Source organism: Danio rerio, chromosome 25, assembly GCF_049306965.1.
Source record: "Danio rerio strain Tuebingen ecotype United States chromosome 25, GRCz12tu, whole genome shotgun sequence".
In the NCBI taxonomy this organism is placed as follows: Eukaryota; Metazoa; Chordata; class Actinopteri; order Cypriniformes; family Danionidae; genus Danio; species Danio rerio.
Window position 1 is genome coordinate 28,096,731 of NC_133200.1, and position 19,149 is coordinate 28,115,879.

Consider the following 19,149-nt stretch of genomic DNA (forward strand, 5'->3'; position numbering starts at 1 on the left):
TTTCACTTGCAACTTGCTTTAACATGTTTAACAGTGCATAAATTGTTGTCTAAAACAAAAAAGAATGATGCATTTTATGGCTGGACCTGGTTTTATCACATTCTGAATTGAACGTTGAAAATGAGCTTTTCAGAGCCAGCAGAGGTCAAAATAAGCAGTAATGCAAACTCAGTCAGAGACATAGATTTTCACTTGCAACTTGCTTTAACATGTTTAACAATGCATAAATTGTTGTCTAAAACAAAAAAGAATGATGCATTTTATGGCTGGATCTGTTTTATCACTTTCTGAATTGGACGTTGAAAATGAGCTTATCTCAGCCAGCAGAGAGGTCAAATCACAGTAATGCAAACTCAGTCAGAGACATAGATTTTCACTTGCAACTTGCTTTAACATGTTTAACAGTGCATGAATTGTTGTCTAAAACAAAAAAGAATGATGCATTTTATGGCTGGATCTGTTTTATCACTTTCTGAATTGGACGTTGAAAATGAGCTTATCTCAGCCAGCAGAGAGGTCAAATCACAGTAATGCAAACTCAGTCAGAGACATAGATTTTCACTTGCAACTTGCTTTAACATGTTTAACAGTGCATGAATTGTTGTTTAAAACAAAAAAGAATGATGCATTTTATGGCTGGATCTGTTTTATCACTTTCTGAATTGGACGTTGAAAATGAGCTTATCTCAGCCAGCAGAGAGGTCAAATCACAGTAATGCAAACTCAGTCAGAGACATAGATTTTTACTTGCAACTTGCTTTAACATGTTTAACAATATATGAATTGTTGTCTAAAACAAAAAAGAATGAAGCATTTTATGGCTGGATCTGTTTAATCACTTTCTGAATTGGACGTTGAAAATGAGCTTATCTCAGCCAGCAGAGAGGTCAAATCACAGTAATGCAAACTCAGTCAGAGACATAGATTTTCACTTGCAACTTGCTTTAACATGTTTAACAGTGCATGAATTGTTGTCTAAAACAAAAAAGAATGATGCATTTTATGGCTGGATCTGTTTTATGACTTTCTGAATTGGACGTTGAAAATGAGCTTATCTCAGCCAGCAGAGAGGTCAAATCACAGTAATGCAAACTCAGTCAGAGACATAGATTTTCACTTGCAACTTGCTTTAACATGTTTAACAGTGCATGAATTTTTGTCTAAAACAAAAAAGAATGATGCATTTTATGGCTGAATCTGTTTTATCACTTTCTGAATTGCACGTTGAAAATAAGCTTATCTCAGCCAGCAGAGAGGTCAAATCACAGTAATGCAAACTCAGTCAGAGACATAGATTTTCACTTGCAACTTGCTTTAACATGTTTAACAGTGCATGAATTGTTGTCTAAAACAAAAAAGAATGATGCATTTTATGGCTGGATCTGGTTTTATCACATTCTGAATTGAACGTTGAAAATGAGCTTTTCAGAGCCAGCAGAGGTCAAAATAAGCAGTAATGCAAACTCAGTCAGAGACATAGATTTTCACTTGCAACTTGCTTTAACATGTTTAACAGTGCATGAATTGTTGTCTAAAACAAAAAAGAATGATGCATTTTATGGCTGGATCTGTTTTATCACTTTCTGAATTGGACGTTGAAAATGAGCTTATCTCAGCCAGCAGAGAGGTCAAATCACAGTAATGCAAACTCAGTCAGAGACATAGATTTTCACTTGCAACTTGCTTTAACATGTTTAACAGTGCATAAAATGTTGTCTAAAACAAAAAAGTATGGTGCATTTTATGGCTGGATCTGGTTTTATCACATTCTGAATTGAACGTTGAAAATGAGCTTTTCAGAGCCAGCAGAGGTCAAAATAAGCAGTAATGCAAACTCAGTCAGAGACATAGATTTTCACTTGCAACTTGCTTTAACATGTTTAACAGTGCATGAATTGTTGTTTAAAACAAAAAAGAATAATGCATTTTATGGCTGGATCTGTTTTATCACTTTCTGAATTGGACGTTGAAAATGAGCTTATCTCAGCCAGCAGAGAGGTCAAATCACAGTAATGCAAACTCAGTCAGAGACAAAGATTTTCACTTGCAACTTGCTTTAACATGTTTAACAGTGCATGAATTGTTGTCTAAAACAAAAAAGAATGATGCATTTTATGGCTGGATCTGGTTTTATCACATTCTGAATTGAACGTTGAAAATGAGCTTTTCAGAGCCAGCAGAGGTCAAAATAAGCAGTAATGCAAACTCAGTCAGAGACGTAGATTTTCACTTGCAACTTGCTTTAACATGTTTAACAGTGCATAAATTGTTGTCTAAAACAAAAAACAATGATGCATTTTATGGCTGGATCTGGTTTTATCACATTCTGAATTGAACGTTGAAAATGAGCTTTTCAGAGCCAGCAGAGGTCAAAATAAGCAGTAATGCAAACTCAGTCAGAGACATAGATTTTCACTTGCAACTTGCTTTAACATGTTTAACAATGCATGAATTGTTGTCTAAAACAAAAAAGAATGATGCATTTTATGGCAGGATCTGTTTTATCACTTTCTGAATTGGACGTTGAAAATGAGCTTATCTCAGCCAGCAGAGAGGTCAAATCACAGTAATGCAAACTCAGTCAGAGACATAGATTTTCACTTGCAACTTGCTTTAACATGTTTAACAGTGCATGAAATGTTGTCTAAAACAAAAAAGTATGGTGCATTTTATGGCTGGATCTGGTTTTATCACATTCTGAATTGAACGTTGAAAATGAGCTTTTCAGAGCCAGCAGAGGTCAAAATAAGCAGTAATGCAAACTCAGTCAGAGACATAGATTTTCACTTGCAACTTGCTTTAACATGTTTAACAGTGCATGAATTGTTGTTTAAAACAAAAAAGAATGATGCATTTTATGGCTGGATCTGTTTTATCACTTTCTGAATTGGACGTTGAAAATGAGCTTATCTCAGCCAGCAGAGAGGTCAAATCACAGTAATGCAAACTCAGTCAGAGACAAAGATTTTCACTTGCAACTTGCTTTAACATGTTTAACAGTGCATGAATTGTTGTCTAAAACAAAAAAGAATGATGCATTTTATGGCTGGATCTGGTTTTATCACATTCTGAATTGAACGTTGAAAATGAGCTTTTCAGAGCCAGCAGAGGTCAAAATAAGCAGTAATGCAAACTCAGTCAGAGACATAGATTTTCACCTGCAACTTGCTTTAACATGTTTAACAGTGCATGAATTGTTGTCTAAAACAAAAAAGAATGATGCATTTTATGGCTGGATCTGTTTTATCACTTTCTGAATTGGACGTTGAAAATGAGCTCATCTCAGCCAGCAGAGAGGTCAAATCACAGTAATGCAAACTCAGTCAGAGACATAGATTTTCACTTGCAACTTGCTTTAACATGTTTAACAGTGCATGAATTTTTGTCTAAAACAAAAAAGAATGATGCATTTTATGGCTGGATCTGTTTTATCACTTTCTGAATTGCACGTTGAAAATGAGCTTATCTCAGCCAGCAGAGAGGTCAAATCACAGTAATGCAAACTCAGTCAGAGACATAGATTTTCACTTGCAACTTGCTTTAACATGTTTAACAGTGCATGAATTGTTGTCTAAAACAAAAAAGAATGATGCATTTTATGGCTGGATCTGTTTTTATCACTTTCTGAATTGGACGTTGAAAATGAGCTTATCTCAGCCAGCAGAGAGGTTAAATCACAGTAATGCAAACTCAGTCAGAGACATAGATTTTCACTTGCAACTTGCTTTAACATGTTTAACAGTGCATGAATTGTTGTCTAAAACAAAAAAGAATGATGCATTTTATGGCTGGATCTGGTTTTATCACATTCTGAATTGAACGTTGAAAATGAGCTTTTCAGAGCCAGCAGAGGTCAAAATAAGCAGTAATGCAAACTCAGTCAGAGACATAGATTTTCACTTGCAACTTGCTTTAACATGTTTAACAGTGCATGAATTGATGTCTAAAACAAAAAAGAATGATGCATTGTATGGCTGGATCTGGTTTTATCACATTCTGAATTGAACGTTGAAAATGAGCTTTTCAGAGCCAGCAGAGGTCAAAATAAGCAGTAATGCAAACTCAGTCAGAGACATAGATTTTCACTTGCAACTTGCTTTAACATGTTTAACAGTGCATGAATTGTTGTCTAAAACAAAAAAGAATGATGCATTTTATGGCTGGATCTGGTTTTATCACATTCTGAATTGAACGTTGAAAATGAGCTTTTCAGAGCCAGCAGAGGTCAAAATAAGCAGTAATGCAAACTCAGTCAGAGACATAGATTTTCACTTGCAACTTGCTTTAACATGTTTAACAGTGCATGAATTGATGTCTAAAACAAAAAAGAATGATGCATTTTATGGCTGGATCTGTTTTTATCACTTTCTGAATTGCACGTTGAAAATGAGCTTATCTCAGCCAGCAGAGAGGTCAAATCACAGTAATGCAAACTCAGTCAGAGACATAGATTTTCACTTGCAACTTGCTTTAACATGTTTAACAGTGCATGAATTGTTGTCTAAAACAAAAAAGAATGATGCATTTTATGGCTGGATCTGGTTTTATCACATTCTGAATTGAACGTTGAAAATGAGCTTTTCAGAGCCAGCAGAGGTCAAAATAAGCAGTAATGCAAACTCAGTCAGAGACGTAGATTTTCACTTGCAACTTGCTTTAACATGTTTAACAGTGCATAAATTGTTGTCTAAAACAAAAAAGAATGATGCATTTTATGGCTGGACCTGGTTTTATCACATTCTGAATTGAACGTTGAAAATGAGCTTTTCAGAGCCAGCAGAGGTCAAAATAAGCTGTAATGCAAACTCAGTCAGAGACGTAGATTTTCACTTGCAACTTGCTTTAACATGTTTAACAGTGCATAAATTGTTGTCTAAAACAAAAAAGAATGATGCATTTTATGGCTGGATCTGGTTTTATCACATTCTGAATTGAACGTTGAAAATGAGCTTTTCAGAGCCAGCAGAGGTCAAAATAAGCAGTAATGCAAACTCAGTCAGAGACATAGATTTTCACTTGCAACTTGCTTTAACATGTTTAACAATGCATGAATTGTTGTCTAAAACAAAAAAGAATGATGCATTTTATGGCTGGATCTGTTTTATCACTTTCTGAATTGGACGTTGAAAATGAGCTTATCTCAGCCAGCAGAGAGGTCAAATCACAGTAATGCAAACTCAGTCAGAGACATAGATTTTCACTTGCAACTTGCTTTAACATGTTTAACAGTGCATGAAATGTTGTCTAAAACAAAAAAGTATGGTGCATTTTATGGCTGGATCTGGTTTTATCACATTCTGAATTGAACGTTGAAAATGAGCTTTTCAGAGCCAGCAGAGGTCAAAATAAGCAGTAATGCAAACTCAGTCAGAGACATAGATTTTCACTTGCAACTTGCTTTAACATGTTTAACAGTGCATGAATTGTTGTTTAAAACAAAAAAGAATGATGCATTTTATGGCTGGATCTGTTTTATCACTTTCTGAATTGGACGTTGAAAATGAGCTTATCTCAGCCAGCAGAGAGGTCAAATCACAGTAATGCAAACTCAGTCAGAGACAAAGATTTTCACTTGCAACTTGCTTTAACATGTTTAACAGTGCATGAATTGTTGTCTAAAACAAAAAAGAATGATGCATTTTATGGCTGGATCTGGTTTTATCACATTCTGAATTGAACGTTGAAAATGAGCTTTTCAGAGCCAGCAGAGGTCAAAATAAGCAGTAATGCAAACTCAGTCAGAGACATAGATTTTCACTTGCAACTTGCTTTAACATGTTTAACAGTGCATGAATTGTTGTTTAAAACAAAAAAGAATGATGCATTTTATGGCTGGATCTGTTTTATCACTTTCTGAATTGGACGTTGAAAATGAGCTTATCTCAGCCAGCAGAGAGGTCAAATCACAGTAATGCAAACTCAGTCAGAGACATAGATTTTCACTTGCAACTTGCTTTAACATGTTTAACAGTGCATGAATTTTTGTCTAAAACAAAAAAGAATGATGCATTTTATGGCTGAATCTGTTTTATCACTTTCTGAATTGCACGTTGAAAATAAGCTTATCTCAGCCAGCAGAGAGGTCAAATCACAGTAATGCAAACTCAGTCAGAGACATAGATTTTCACTTGCAACTTGCTTTAACATGTTTAACAGTGCATGAATTGTGGTCTAAAACAAAAAAGAATGATGCATTTTATGGCTGGATCTGTTTTTATCACTTTCTGAATTGGACGTTGAAAATGAGCTTATCTCAGCCAGCAGAGAGGTCAAATCACAGTAATGCAAACTCAGTCAGAGACGTAGATTTTCACTTGCAACTTGCTTTAACATGTTTAACAGTGCATGAATTGTTGTCTAAAACAAAAAAGAATGATGCATTTTATGGCTGGATCTGGTTTTATCACATTCTGAATTGAACGTTGAAAATGAGCTTTTCAGAGCCAGCAGAGGTCAAAATAAGCAGTAATGCAAACTCAGTCAGAGACATAGATTTTCACCTGCAACTTGCTTTAACATGTTTAACAGTGCATGAATTGTTGTCTAAAACAAAAAATAATGATGCATTTTATGGCTGGATCTGTTTTATCACTTTCTGAATTGCACGTTGAAAATGAGCTTATCTCAGCCAGCAGAGAGGTCAAATCACAGTAATGCAAACTCAGTCAGAGACATAGATTTTCACTTGCAACTTGCTTTAACATGTTTAACAGTGCATGAATTGTTGTCTAAAACAAAAAAGAATGATGCATTTTATGGCTGGATCTGTTTTTATCACTTTCTGAATTGGACGTTGAAAATGAGCTTATCTCAGCCAGCAGATAGGTTAAATCACAGTAATGCAAACTCAGTCAGAGACATAGATTTTCACTTGCAACTTGCTTTAACATGTTTAACAGTGCATGAATTGTTGTCTAAAACAAAAAAGAATGATGCATTTTATGGCTGGATCTGGTTTTATCACATTCTGAATTGAACGTTGAAAATGAGCTTTTCAGAGCCAGCAGAGGTCAAAATAAGCAGTAATGCAAACTCAGTCAGAGACATAGATTTTCACTTGCAACTTGCTTTAACATGTTTAACAGTGCATGAATTGTTGTCTAAAACAAAAAAGAATGATGCATTTTATGGCTGGATCTGTTTTATCACTTTCTGAATTGGACGTTGAAAATGAGCTTATCTCAGCCAGCAGAGAGGTCAAATCACAGTAATGCAAACTCAGTCAGAGACATAGATTTTCACTTGCAACTTGCTTTAACATGTTTAACAGTGCATGAATTGTTGTTTAAAACAAAAAAGAATGATGCATTTTATGGCTGGATCTGTTTTATCACTTTCTGAATTGGACGTTGAAAATGAGCTTATCTCAGCCAGCAGAGAGGTCAAATCACAGTAATGCAAACTCAGTCAGAGACATAGATTTTTACTTGCAACTTGCTTTAACATGTTTAACAATGCATGAATTGTTGTCTAAAACAAAAAAGAATGATGCATTTTATGGCTGGATCTGTTTTATCACTTTCTGAATTGGACGTTGAAAATGAGCTTATCTCAGCCAGCAGAGAGGTCAAATCACAGTAATGCAAACTCAGTCAGAGACATAGATTTTCACTTGCAACTTGCTTTAACATGTTTAACAGTGCATGAATTGTTGTCTAAAACAAAAAAGAATGATGCATTTTATGGCTGGATCTGTTTTATGACTTTCTGAATTGGACGTTGAAAATGAGCTTATCTCAGCCAGCAGAGAGGTCAAATCACAGTAATGCAAACTCAGTCAGAGACATAGATTTTCACTTGCAACTTGCTTTAACATGTTTAACAGTGCATGAATTTTTGTCTAAAACAAAAAAGAATGATGCATTTTATGGCTGAATCTGTTTTATCACTTTCTGAATTGCACGTTGAAAATAAGCTTATCTCAGCCAGCAGAGAGGTCAAATCACAGTAATGCAAACTCAGTCAGAGACATAGATTTTCACTTGCAACTTGCTTTAACATGTTTAACAGTGCATGAATTGTTGTCTAAAACAAAAAAGAATGATGCATTTTATGGCTGGATCTGTTTTTATCACTTTCTGAATTGGACGTTGAAAATGAGCTTATCTCAGCCAGCAGAGAGGTTAAATCACAGTAATGCAAACTCAGTCAGAGACATAGATTTTCACTTGCAACTTGCTTTAACATGTTTAACAGTGCATGAATTGTTGTCTAAAACAAAAAAGAATGATGCATTTTATGGCTGGATCTGGTTTTATCACATTCTGAATTGAACGTTGAAAATGAGCTTTTCAGAGCCAGCAGAGGTCAAAATAAGCAGTAATGCAAACTCAGTCAGAGACATAGATTTTCACTTGCAACTTGCTTTAACATGTTTAACAGTGCATGAATTGATGTCTAAAACAAAAAAGAATGATGCATTGTATGGCTGGATCTGGTTTTATCACATTCTGAATTGAACGTTGAAAATGAGCTTTTCAGAGCCAGCAGAGGTCAAAATAAGCAGTAATGCAAACTCAGTCAGAGACGTAGATTTTCACTTGCAACTTGCTTTAACATGTTTAACAGTGCATAAATTGTTGTCTAAAACAAAAAAGAATGATGCATTTTATGGCTGGACCTGGTTTTATCACATTCTGAATTGAACGTTGAAAATGAGCTTTTCAGAGCCAGCAGAGGTCAAAATAAGCAGTAATGCAAACTCAGTCAGAGACATAGATTTTCACTTGCAACTTGCTTTAACATGTTTAACAATGCATAAATTGTTGTCTAAAACAAAAAAGAATGATGCATTTTATGGCTGGATCTGTTTTATCACTTTCTGAATTGGACGTTGAAAATGAGCTTATCTCAGCCAGCAGAGAGGTCAAATCACAGTAATGCAAACTCAGTCAGAGACAAAGATTTTCACTTGCAACTTGCTTTAACATGTTTACAGTGCATGAAATGTTGTCTAAAACAAAAAAGTATGGTGCATTTTATGGCTGGATCTGGTTTTATCACATTCTGAATTGAACGTTGAAAATTAGCTTTTCAGAGCCAGCAGAGGTCAAAATAAGCAGTAATGCAAACTCAGTCAGAGACATAGATTTTCACTTGCAACTTGCTTTAACATGTTTAACAGTGCATGAATTGTTGTTTAAAACAAAAAAGAATGATGCATTTTATGGCTGGATCTGTTTTATCACTTTCTGAATTGGACGTTGAAAATGAGCTTATCTCAGCCAGCAGAGAGGTCAAATCACAGTAATGCAAACTCAGTCAGAGACAAAGATTTTCACTTGCAACTTGCTTTAACATGTTTAACAGTGCATGAATTGTTGTCTAAAACAAAAAAGAATGATGCATTTTATGGCTGGATCTGGTTTTATCACATTCTGAATTGAACGTTGAAAATGAGCTTTTCAGAGCCAGCAGAGGTCAAAATAAGCAGTAATGCAAACTCAGTCAGAGACGTAGATTTTCACTTGCAACTTGCTTTAACATGTTTAACAGTGCATAAATTGTTGTCTAAAACAAAAAAGAATGATGCATTTTATGGCTGGATCTGGTTTTATCACATTCTGAATTGAACGTTGAAAATGAGCTTTTCAGAGCCAGCAGAGGTCAAAATAAGCAGTAATGCAAACTCAGTCAGAGACATAGATTTTCACTTGCAACTTGCTTTAACATGTTTAACAATGCATGAATTGTTGTCTAAAACAAAAAAGAATGATGCATTTTATGGCTGGATCTGTTTTATCACTTTCTGAATTGGACGTTGAAAATGAGCTTATCTCAGCCAGCAGAGAGGTCAAATCACAGTAATGCAAACTCAGTCAGAGACATAGATTTTCACTTGCAACTTGCTTTAACATGTTTAACAGTGCATGAAATGTTGTCTAAAACAAAAAAGTATGGTGCATTTTATGGCTGGATCTGGTTTTATCACATTCTGAATTGAACGTTGAAAATGAGCTTTTCAGAGCCAGCAGAGGTCAAAATAAGCAGTAATGCAAACTCAGTCAGAGACATAGATTTTCACTTGCAACTTGCTTTAACATGTTTAACAGTGCATGAATTGTTGTTTAAAACAAAAAAGAATAATGCATTTTATGGCTGGATCTGTTTTATCACTTTCTGAATTGGACGTTGAAAATGAGCTTATCTCAGCCAGCAGAGAGGTCAAATCACAGTAATGCAAACTCAGTCAGAGACAAAGATTTTCACTTGCAACTTGCTTTAACATGTTTAACAGTGCATGAATTGTTGTCTAAAACAAAAAAGAATGATGCATTTTATGGCTGGATCTGGTTTTATCACATTCTGAATTGAACGTTGAAAATGAGCTTTTCAGAGCCAGCAGAGGTCAAAATAAGCAGTAATGCAAACTCAGTCAGAGACGTAGATTTTCACTTGCAACTTGCTTTAACATGTTTAACAGTGCATAAATTGTTGTCTAAAACAAAAAAGAATGATGCATTTTATGGCTGGATCTGGTTTTATCACATTCTGAATTGAACGTTGAAAATGAGCTTTTCAGAGCCAGCAGAGGTCAAAATAAGCAGTAATGCAAACTCAGTCAGAGACATAGATTTTCACTTGCAACTTGCTTTAACATGTTTAACAATGCATGAATTGTTGTCTAAAACAAAAAAGAATGATGCATTTTATGGCTGGATCTGTTTTATCACTTTCTGAATTGGACGTTGAAAATGAGCTTATCTCAGCCAGCAGAGAGGTCAAATCACAGTAATGCAAACTCAGTCAGAGACATAGATTTTCACTTGCAACTTGCTTTAACATGTTTAACAGTGCATGAAATGTTGTCTAAAACAAAAAAGTATGGTGCATTTTATGGCTGGATCTGGTTTTATCACATTCTGAATTGAACGTTGAAAATGAGCTTTTCAGAGCCAGCAGAGGTCAAAATAAGCAGTAATGCAAACTCAGTCAGAGACATAGATTTTCACTTGCAACTTGCTTTAACATGTTTAACAGTGCATGAATTGTTGTTTAAAACAAAAAAGAATGATGCATTTTATGGCTGGATCTGTTTTATCACTTTCTGAATTGGACGTTGAAAATGAGCTTATCTCAGCCAGCAGAGAGGTCAAATCACAGTAATGCAAACTCAGTCAGAGACAAAGATTTTCACTTGCAACTTGCTTTAACATGTTTAACAGTGCATGAATTGTTGTCTAAAACAAAAAAGAATGATGCATTTTATGGCTGGATCTGGTTTTATCACATTCTGAATTGAACGTTGAAAATGAGCTTTTCAGAGCCAGCAGAGGTCAAAATAAGCAGTAATGCAAACTCAGTCAGAGACATAGATTTTCACTTGCAACTTGCTTTAACATGTTTAACAGTGCATGAATTGTTGTCTAAAACAAAAAAGAATGATGCATTTTATGGCTGGATCTGTTTTATCACTTTCTGAATTGGACGTTGAAAATGAGCTTATCTCAGCCAGCAGAGAGGTCAAATCACAGTAATGCAAACTCAGTCAGAGACAAAGATTTTCACTTGCAACTTGCTTTAACATGTTTAACAGTGCATGAATTTTTGTCTAAAACAAAAAAGAATGATGCATTTTATGGCTGAATCTGTTTTATCACTTTCTGAATTGCACGTTGAAAATAAGCTTATCTCAGCCAGCAGAGAGGTCAAATCACAGTAATGCAAACTCAGTCAGAGACATAGATTTTCACTTGCAACTTGCTTTAACATGTTTAACAGTGCATGAATTGTGGTCTAAAACAAAAAAGAATGATGCATTTTATGGCTGGATCTGTTTTTATCACTTTCTGAATTGGACGTTGAAAATGAGCTTATCTCAGCCAGCAGAGAGGTCAAATCACAGTAATGCAAACTCAGTCAGAGACATAGATTTTCACTTGCAACTTGCTTTAACATGTTTAACAGTGCATGAATTGTTGTCTAAAACAAAAAAGAATGATGCATTTTATGGCTGGATCTGGTTTTATCACATTCTGAATTGAACGTTGAAAATGAGCTTTTCAGAGCCAGCAGAGGTCAAAATAAGCAGTAATGCAAACTCAGTCAGAGACATAGATTTTCACTTGCAACTTGCTTTAACATGTTTAACAGTGCATAAATTGTTGTCTAAAACAAAAAAGAATGATGCATTTTATGGCTGGACCTGGTTTTATCACATTCTGAATTGAACGTTGAAAATGAGCTTTTCAGAGCCAGCAGAGGTCAAAATAAGCAGTAATGCAAACTCAGTCAGAGACATAGATTTTCACTTGCAACTTGCTTTAACATGTTTAACAATGCATAAATTGTTGTCTAAAACAAAAAAGAATGATGCATTTTATGGCTGGATCTGTTTTATCACTTTCTGAATTGGACGTTGAAAATGAGCTTATCTCAGCCAGCAGAGAGGTCAAATCACAGTAATGCAAACTCAGTCAGAGACATAGATTTTCACTTGCAACTTGCTTTAACATGTTTAACAGTGCATGAATTGTTGTCTAAAACAAAAAAGAATGATGCATTTTATGGCTGGATCTGTTTTATCACTTTCTGAATTGGACGTTGAAAATGAGCTTATCTCAGCCAGCAGAGAGGTCAAATCACAGTAATGCAAACTCAGTCAGAGACATAGATTTTCACTTGCAACTTGCTTTAACATGTTTAACAGTGCATGAATTGTTGTTTAAAACAAAAAAGAATGATGCATTTTATGGCTGGATCTGTTTTATCACTTTCTGAATTGGACGTTGAAAATGAGCTTATCTCAGCCCGCAGAGAGGTCAAATCACAGTAATGCAAACTCAGTCAGAGACATAGATTTTTACTTGCAACTTGCTTTAACATGTTTAACAATATATGAATTGTTGTCTAAAACAAAAAAGAATGAAGCATTTTATGGCTGGATCTGTTTAATCACTTTCTGAATTGGACGTTGAAAATGAGCTTATCTCAGCCAGCAGAGAGGTCAAATCACAGTAATGCAAACTCAGTCAGAGACATAGATTTTCACTTGCAACTTGCTTTAACATGTTTAACAGTGCATGAATTGTTGTCTAAAACAAAAAAGAATGATGCATTTTATGGCTGGATCTGTTTTATGACTTTCTGAATTGGACGTTGAAAATGAGCTTATCTCAGCCAGCAGAGAGGTCAAATCACAGTAATGCAAACTCAGTCAGAGACATAGATTTTCACTTGCAACTTGCTTTAACATGTTTAACAGTGCATGAATTTTTGTCTAAAACAAAAAAGAATGATGCATTTTATGGCTGAATCTGTTTTATCACTTTCTGAATTGCACGTTGAAAATAAGCTTATCTCAGCCAGCAGAGAGGTCAAATCACAGTAATGCAAACTCAGTCAGAGACATAGATTTTCACTTGCAACTTGCTTTAACATGTTTAACAGTACATGAATTGTTGTCTAAAACAAAAAAGAATGATGCATTTTATGGCTGGATCTGGTTTTATCACATTCTGAATTGAACGTTGAAAATGAGCTTTTCAGAGCCAGCAGAGGTCAAAATAAGCAGTAATGCAAACTCAGTCAGAGACATAGATTTTCACTTGCAACTTGCTTTAACATGTTTAACAGTGCATGAATTGTTGTCTAAAACAAAAAAGAATGATGCATTTTATGGCTGGATCTGTTTTATCACTTTCTGAATTGGACGTTGAAAATGAGCTTATCTCAGCCAGCAGAGAGGTCAAATCACAGTAATGCAAACTCAGTCAGAGACATAGATTTTCACTTGCAACTTGCTTTAACATGTTTAACAGTGCATAAAATGTTGTCTAAAACAAAAAAGTATGGTGCATTTTATGGCTGGATCTGGTTTTATCACATTCTGAATTGAACGTTGAAAATGAGCTTTTCAGAGCCAGCAGAGGTCAAAATAAGCAGTAATGCAAACTCAGTCAGAGACATAGATTTTCACTTGCAACTTGCTTTAACATGTTTAACAGTGCATGAATTGTTGTTTAAAACAAAAAAGAATAATGCATTTTATGGCTGGATCTGTTTTATCACTTTCTGAATTGGACGTTGAAAATGAGCTTATCTCAGCCAGCAGAGAGGTCAAATCACAGTAATGCAAACTCAGTCAGAGACAAAGATTTTCACTTGCAACTTGCTTTAACATGTTTAACAGTGCATGAATTGTTGTCTAAAACAAAAAAGAATGATGCATTTTATGGCTGGATCTGGTTTTATCACATTCTGAATTGAACGTTGAAAATGAGCTTTTCAGAGCCAGCAGAGGTCAAAATAAGCAGTAATGCAAACTCAGTCAGAGACGTAGATTTTCACTTGCAACTTGCTTTAACATGTTTAACAGTGCATAAATTGTTGTCTAAAACAAAAAAGAATGATGCATTTTATGGCTGGATCTGGTTTTATCACATTCTGAATTGAACGTTGAAAATGAGCTTTTCAGAGCCAGCAGAGGTCAAAATAAGCAGTAATGCAAACTCAGTCAGAGACATAGATTTTCACTTGCAACTTGCTTTAACATGTTTAACAATGCATGAATTGTTGTCTAAAACAAAAAAGAATGATGCATTTTATGGCTGGATCTGTTTTATCACTTTCTGAATTGGACGTTGAAAATGAGCTTATCTCAGCCAGCAGAGAGGTCAAATCACAGTAATGCAAACTCAGTCAGAGACATAGATTTTCACTTGCAACTTGCTTTAACATGTTTAACAGTGCATGAAATGTTGTCTAAAACAAAAAAGTATGGTGCATTTTATGGCTGGATCTGGTTTTATCACATTCTGAATTGAACGTTGAAAATGAGCTTTTCAGAGCCAGCAGAGGTCAAAATAAGCAGTAATGCAAACTCAGTCAGAGACATAGATTTTCACTTGCAACTTGCTTTAACATGTTTAACAGTGCATGAATTGTTGTTTAAAACAAAAAAGAATGATGCATTTTATGGCTGGATCTGTTTTATCACTTTCTGAATTGGACGTTGAAAATGAGCTTAACTCAGCCAGCAGAGAGGTCAAATCACAGTAATGCAAACTCAGTCAGAGACAAAGATTTTCACTTGCAACTTGCTTTAACATGTTTAACAGTGCATGAATTGTTGTCTAAAACAAAAAAGAATGATGCATTTTATGGCTGGATCTGGTTTTATCACATTCTGAATTGAACGTTGAAAATGAGCTTTTCAGAGCCAGCAGAGGTCAAAATAAGCAGTAATGCAAACTCAGTCAGAGACATAGATTTTCACTTGCAACTTGCTTTAACATGTTTAACAGTGCATGAATTGTTGTCTAAAACAAAAAAGAATGATGCATTTTATGGCTGGATCTGTTTTATCACTTTCTGAATTGGACGTTGAAAATGAGCTTATCTCAGCCAGCAGAGAGGTCAAATCACAGTAATGCAAACTCAGTCAGAGACATAGATTTTCACTTGCAACTTGCTTTAACATGTTTAACAGTGCATGAATTGTTGTCTAAAACAAAAAAGAATGATGCATTTTATGGCTGGATCTGTTTTATCACTTTCTGAATTGGACGTTGAAAATGAGCTTATCTCAGCCAGCAGAGAGGTCAAATCACAGTAATGCAAACTCAGTCAGAGACATAGATTTTCACTTGCAACTTGCTTTAACATGTTTAACAGTGCATGAATTTTTGTCTAAAACAAAAAAGAATGATGCATTTTATGGCTGAATCTGTTTTATCACTTTCTGAATTGCACGTTGAAAATAAGCTTATCTCAGCCAGCAGAGAGTTCAAATCACAGTAATGCAAACTCAGTCAGAGACATAGATTTTCACTTGCAACTTGCTTTAACATGTTTAACAGTGCATGAATTGTGGTCTAAAACAAAAAAGAATGATGCATTTTATGGCTGGATCTGTTTTTATCACTTTCTGAATTGGACGTTGAAAATGAGCTTATCTCAGCCAGCAGAGAGGTCAAATCACAGTAATGCAAACTCAGTCAGAGACATAGATTTTCACTTGCAACTTGCTTTAACATGTTTAACAGTGCATGAATTGTTGTCTAAAACAAAAAAGAATGATGCATTTTATGGCTGGATCTGGTTTTATCACATTCTGAATTGAACGTTGAAAATGAGCTTTTCAGAGCCAGCAGAGGTCAAAATAAGCAGTAATGCAAACTCAGTCAGAGACATAGATTTTCACCTGCAACTTGCTTTAACATGTTTAACAGTGCATGAATTGTTGTCTAAAACAAAAAATAATGATGCATTTTATGGCTGGATCTGTTTTATCACTTTCTGAATTGCACGTTGAAAATGAGCTTATCTCAGCCAGCAGAGAGGTCAAATCACAGTAATGCAAACTCAGTCAGAGACATAGATTTTCACTTGCAACTTGCTTTAACATGTTTAACAGTGCATGAATTGTTGTCTAAAACAAAAAAGAATGATGCATTTTATGGCTGGATCTGTTTTTATCACTTTCTGAATTGGACGTTGAAAATGAGCTTATCTCAGCCAGCAGAGAGGTTAAATCACAGTAATGCAAACTCAGTCAGAGACATAGATTTTCACTTGCAACTTGCTTTAACATGTTTAACAGGGCATGAATTGTTGTCTAAAACAAAAAAGAATGATGCATTTTATGGCTGGATCTGGTTTTATCACATTCTGAATTGAACGTTGAAAATGAGCTTTTCAGAGCCAGCAGAGGTCAAAATAAGCAGTAATGCAAACTCAGTCAGAGACATAGATTTTCACTTGCAACTTGCTTTAACATGTTTAACAGTGCATGAATTGATGTCTAAAACAAAAAAGAATGATGCATTGTATGGCTGGATCTGGTTTTATCACATTCTGAATTGAACGTTGAAAATGAGCTTTTCAGAGCCAGCAGAGGTCAAAATAAGCAGTAATGCAAACTCAGTCAGAGACGTAGATTTTCACTTGCAACTTGCTTTAACATGTTTAACAGTGCATAAATTGTTGTCTAAAACAAAAAAGAATGATGCATTTTATGGCTGGACCTGGTTTTATCACATTCTGAATTGAACGTTGAAAATGAGCTTTTCAGAGCCAGCAGAGGTCAAAATAAGCAGTAATGCAAACTCAGTCAGAGACATAGATTTTCACTTGCAACTTGCTTTAACATGTTTAACAATGCATGAATTGTTGTCTAAAACAAAAAAGAATGATGCATTTTATGGCTGGATCTGTTTTATCACTTTCTGAATTGGACGTTGAAAATGAGCTTATCTCAGCCAGCAGAGAGGTCAAATCACAGTAATGCAAACTCAGTCAGAGACAAAGATTTTCACTTGCAACTTGCTTTAACATGTTTAACAATGCATGAATTGTTGTCTAAAACAAAAAAGAATGATGCATTTTATGGCTGGATCTGTTTTATCACTTTCTGAGTTGGACGTTGAAAATGAGCTTATCTCAGCCAGCAGAGAGGTCAAATCACAGTAATGCAAACTCAGTCAGAGACATAGATTTTCACTTGCAACTTGCTTTAACATGTTTAACAGTGCATGAAATGTTGTCTAAAACAAAAAAGTATGGTGCATTTTATGGCTGGATCTGGTTTTATCACATTCTGAATTGAACGTTGAAAATGAGCTTTTCAGAGCCAGCAGAGGTCAAAATAAGCAGTAATGCAAACTCAGTCAGAGACATAGATTTTCACTTGCAACTTGCTTTAACATGTTTAACAGTGCATGAATTGTTGTTTAAAACAAAAAAGAATGATGCATTTTATGGCTGGATCTGTTTTATCACTTTCTGAATTGGACGTTGAAAATGAGCTTATCTCAGCCAGCAGAGAGGTCAAATCACAGTAATGCAAACTCAGTCAGAGACAAAGATTTTCACTTGCAACTTGCTTTAACATGTTTAACAGTGCATGAATTGTTTTCTAAAACAAAAAAGAATGATGCATTTTATGGCTGGATCTGGTTTTATCACATTCTGAATTGAACGTTGAAAATGAGCTTTTCAGAGCCAGCAGAGGTCAAAATAAGCAGTAATGCAAACTCAGTCAGAGACATAGATTTTCACTTGCAACTTGCTTTAACATGTTTAACAGTGCATGAATTGTTGTCTAAAACAAAAAAGAATGATGCATTTTATGGCTGGATCTGTTTTATCACTTTCTGAATTGGACGTTGAAAATGAGCTTATCTCAGCCAGCAGAGAGGTCAAATCACAGTAATGCAAACTCAGTCAGAGACATAGATTTTCACTTGCAACTTGCTTTAACATGTTTAACAGTGCATGAATTGTTGTTTAAAACAAAAAAGAATGATGCATTTTTTGGCTGGATCTGTTTTATCACTTTCTGAATTGGACGTTGAAAATGAGCTTATCTCAGCCAGCAGAGAGGTCAAATCACAGTAATGCAAACTCAGTCAGAGACATAGATTTTTACTTGCAACTTGCTTTAACATGTTTAACAATGCATGAATTGTTGTCTAAAACAAAAAAGAATGATGCATTTTATGGCTGGATCTGTTTTATCACTTTCTGAATTGGACGTTGAAAATGAGCTTATCTCAGCCAGCAGAGAGGTCAAATCAGAGTAATGCAAACTCAGTCAGAGACATAGATTTTCACTTGCAACTTGCTTTAACATGTTTAACAGTGCATGAATTGTTGTCTAAAACAAAAAAGAATGATGCATTTTATGGCTGGATCTGTTTTATGACTTTCTGAATTGGACGTTGAAAATGAGCTTATCTCAGCCAGCAGAGAGGTCAAATCACAGTAATGCAAACTCAGTCAGAGACATAGATTTTCACTTGCAACTTGCTTTAACATGTTTAACAGTGCATGAATTTTTGTCTAAAACAAAAAAGAATGATGCATTTTATGGCTGAATCTGTTTTATCACTTTCTGAATTGCACGTTGAAAATAAGCTTATCTCAGCCAGCAGAGAGGTCAAATCACAGTAATGCAAACTCAGTCAGAGACATAGATTTTCACTTGCAACTTGCTTTAACATGTTTAACAGTGCATGAATTGTTGTCTAAAACAAAAAAGAATGATGCATTTTATGGCTGGATCTGTTTTTATCACTTTCTGAATTGGACGTTGAAAATGAGCTTATCTCAGCCAGCAGAGAGGTCAAATCACAGTAATGCAAACTCAGTCAGAGACATAGATTTTCACTTGCAACTTGCTTTAACATGTTTAACAGTGCATGAATT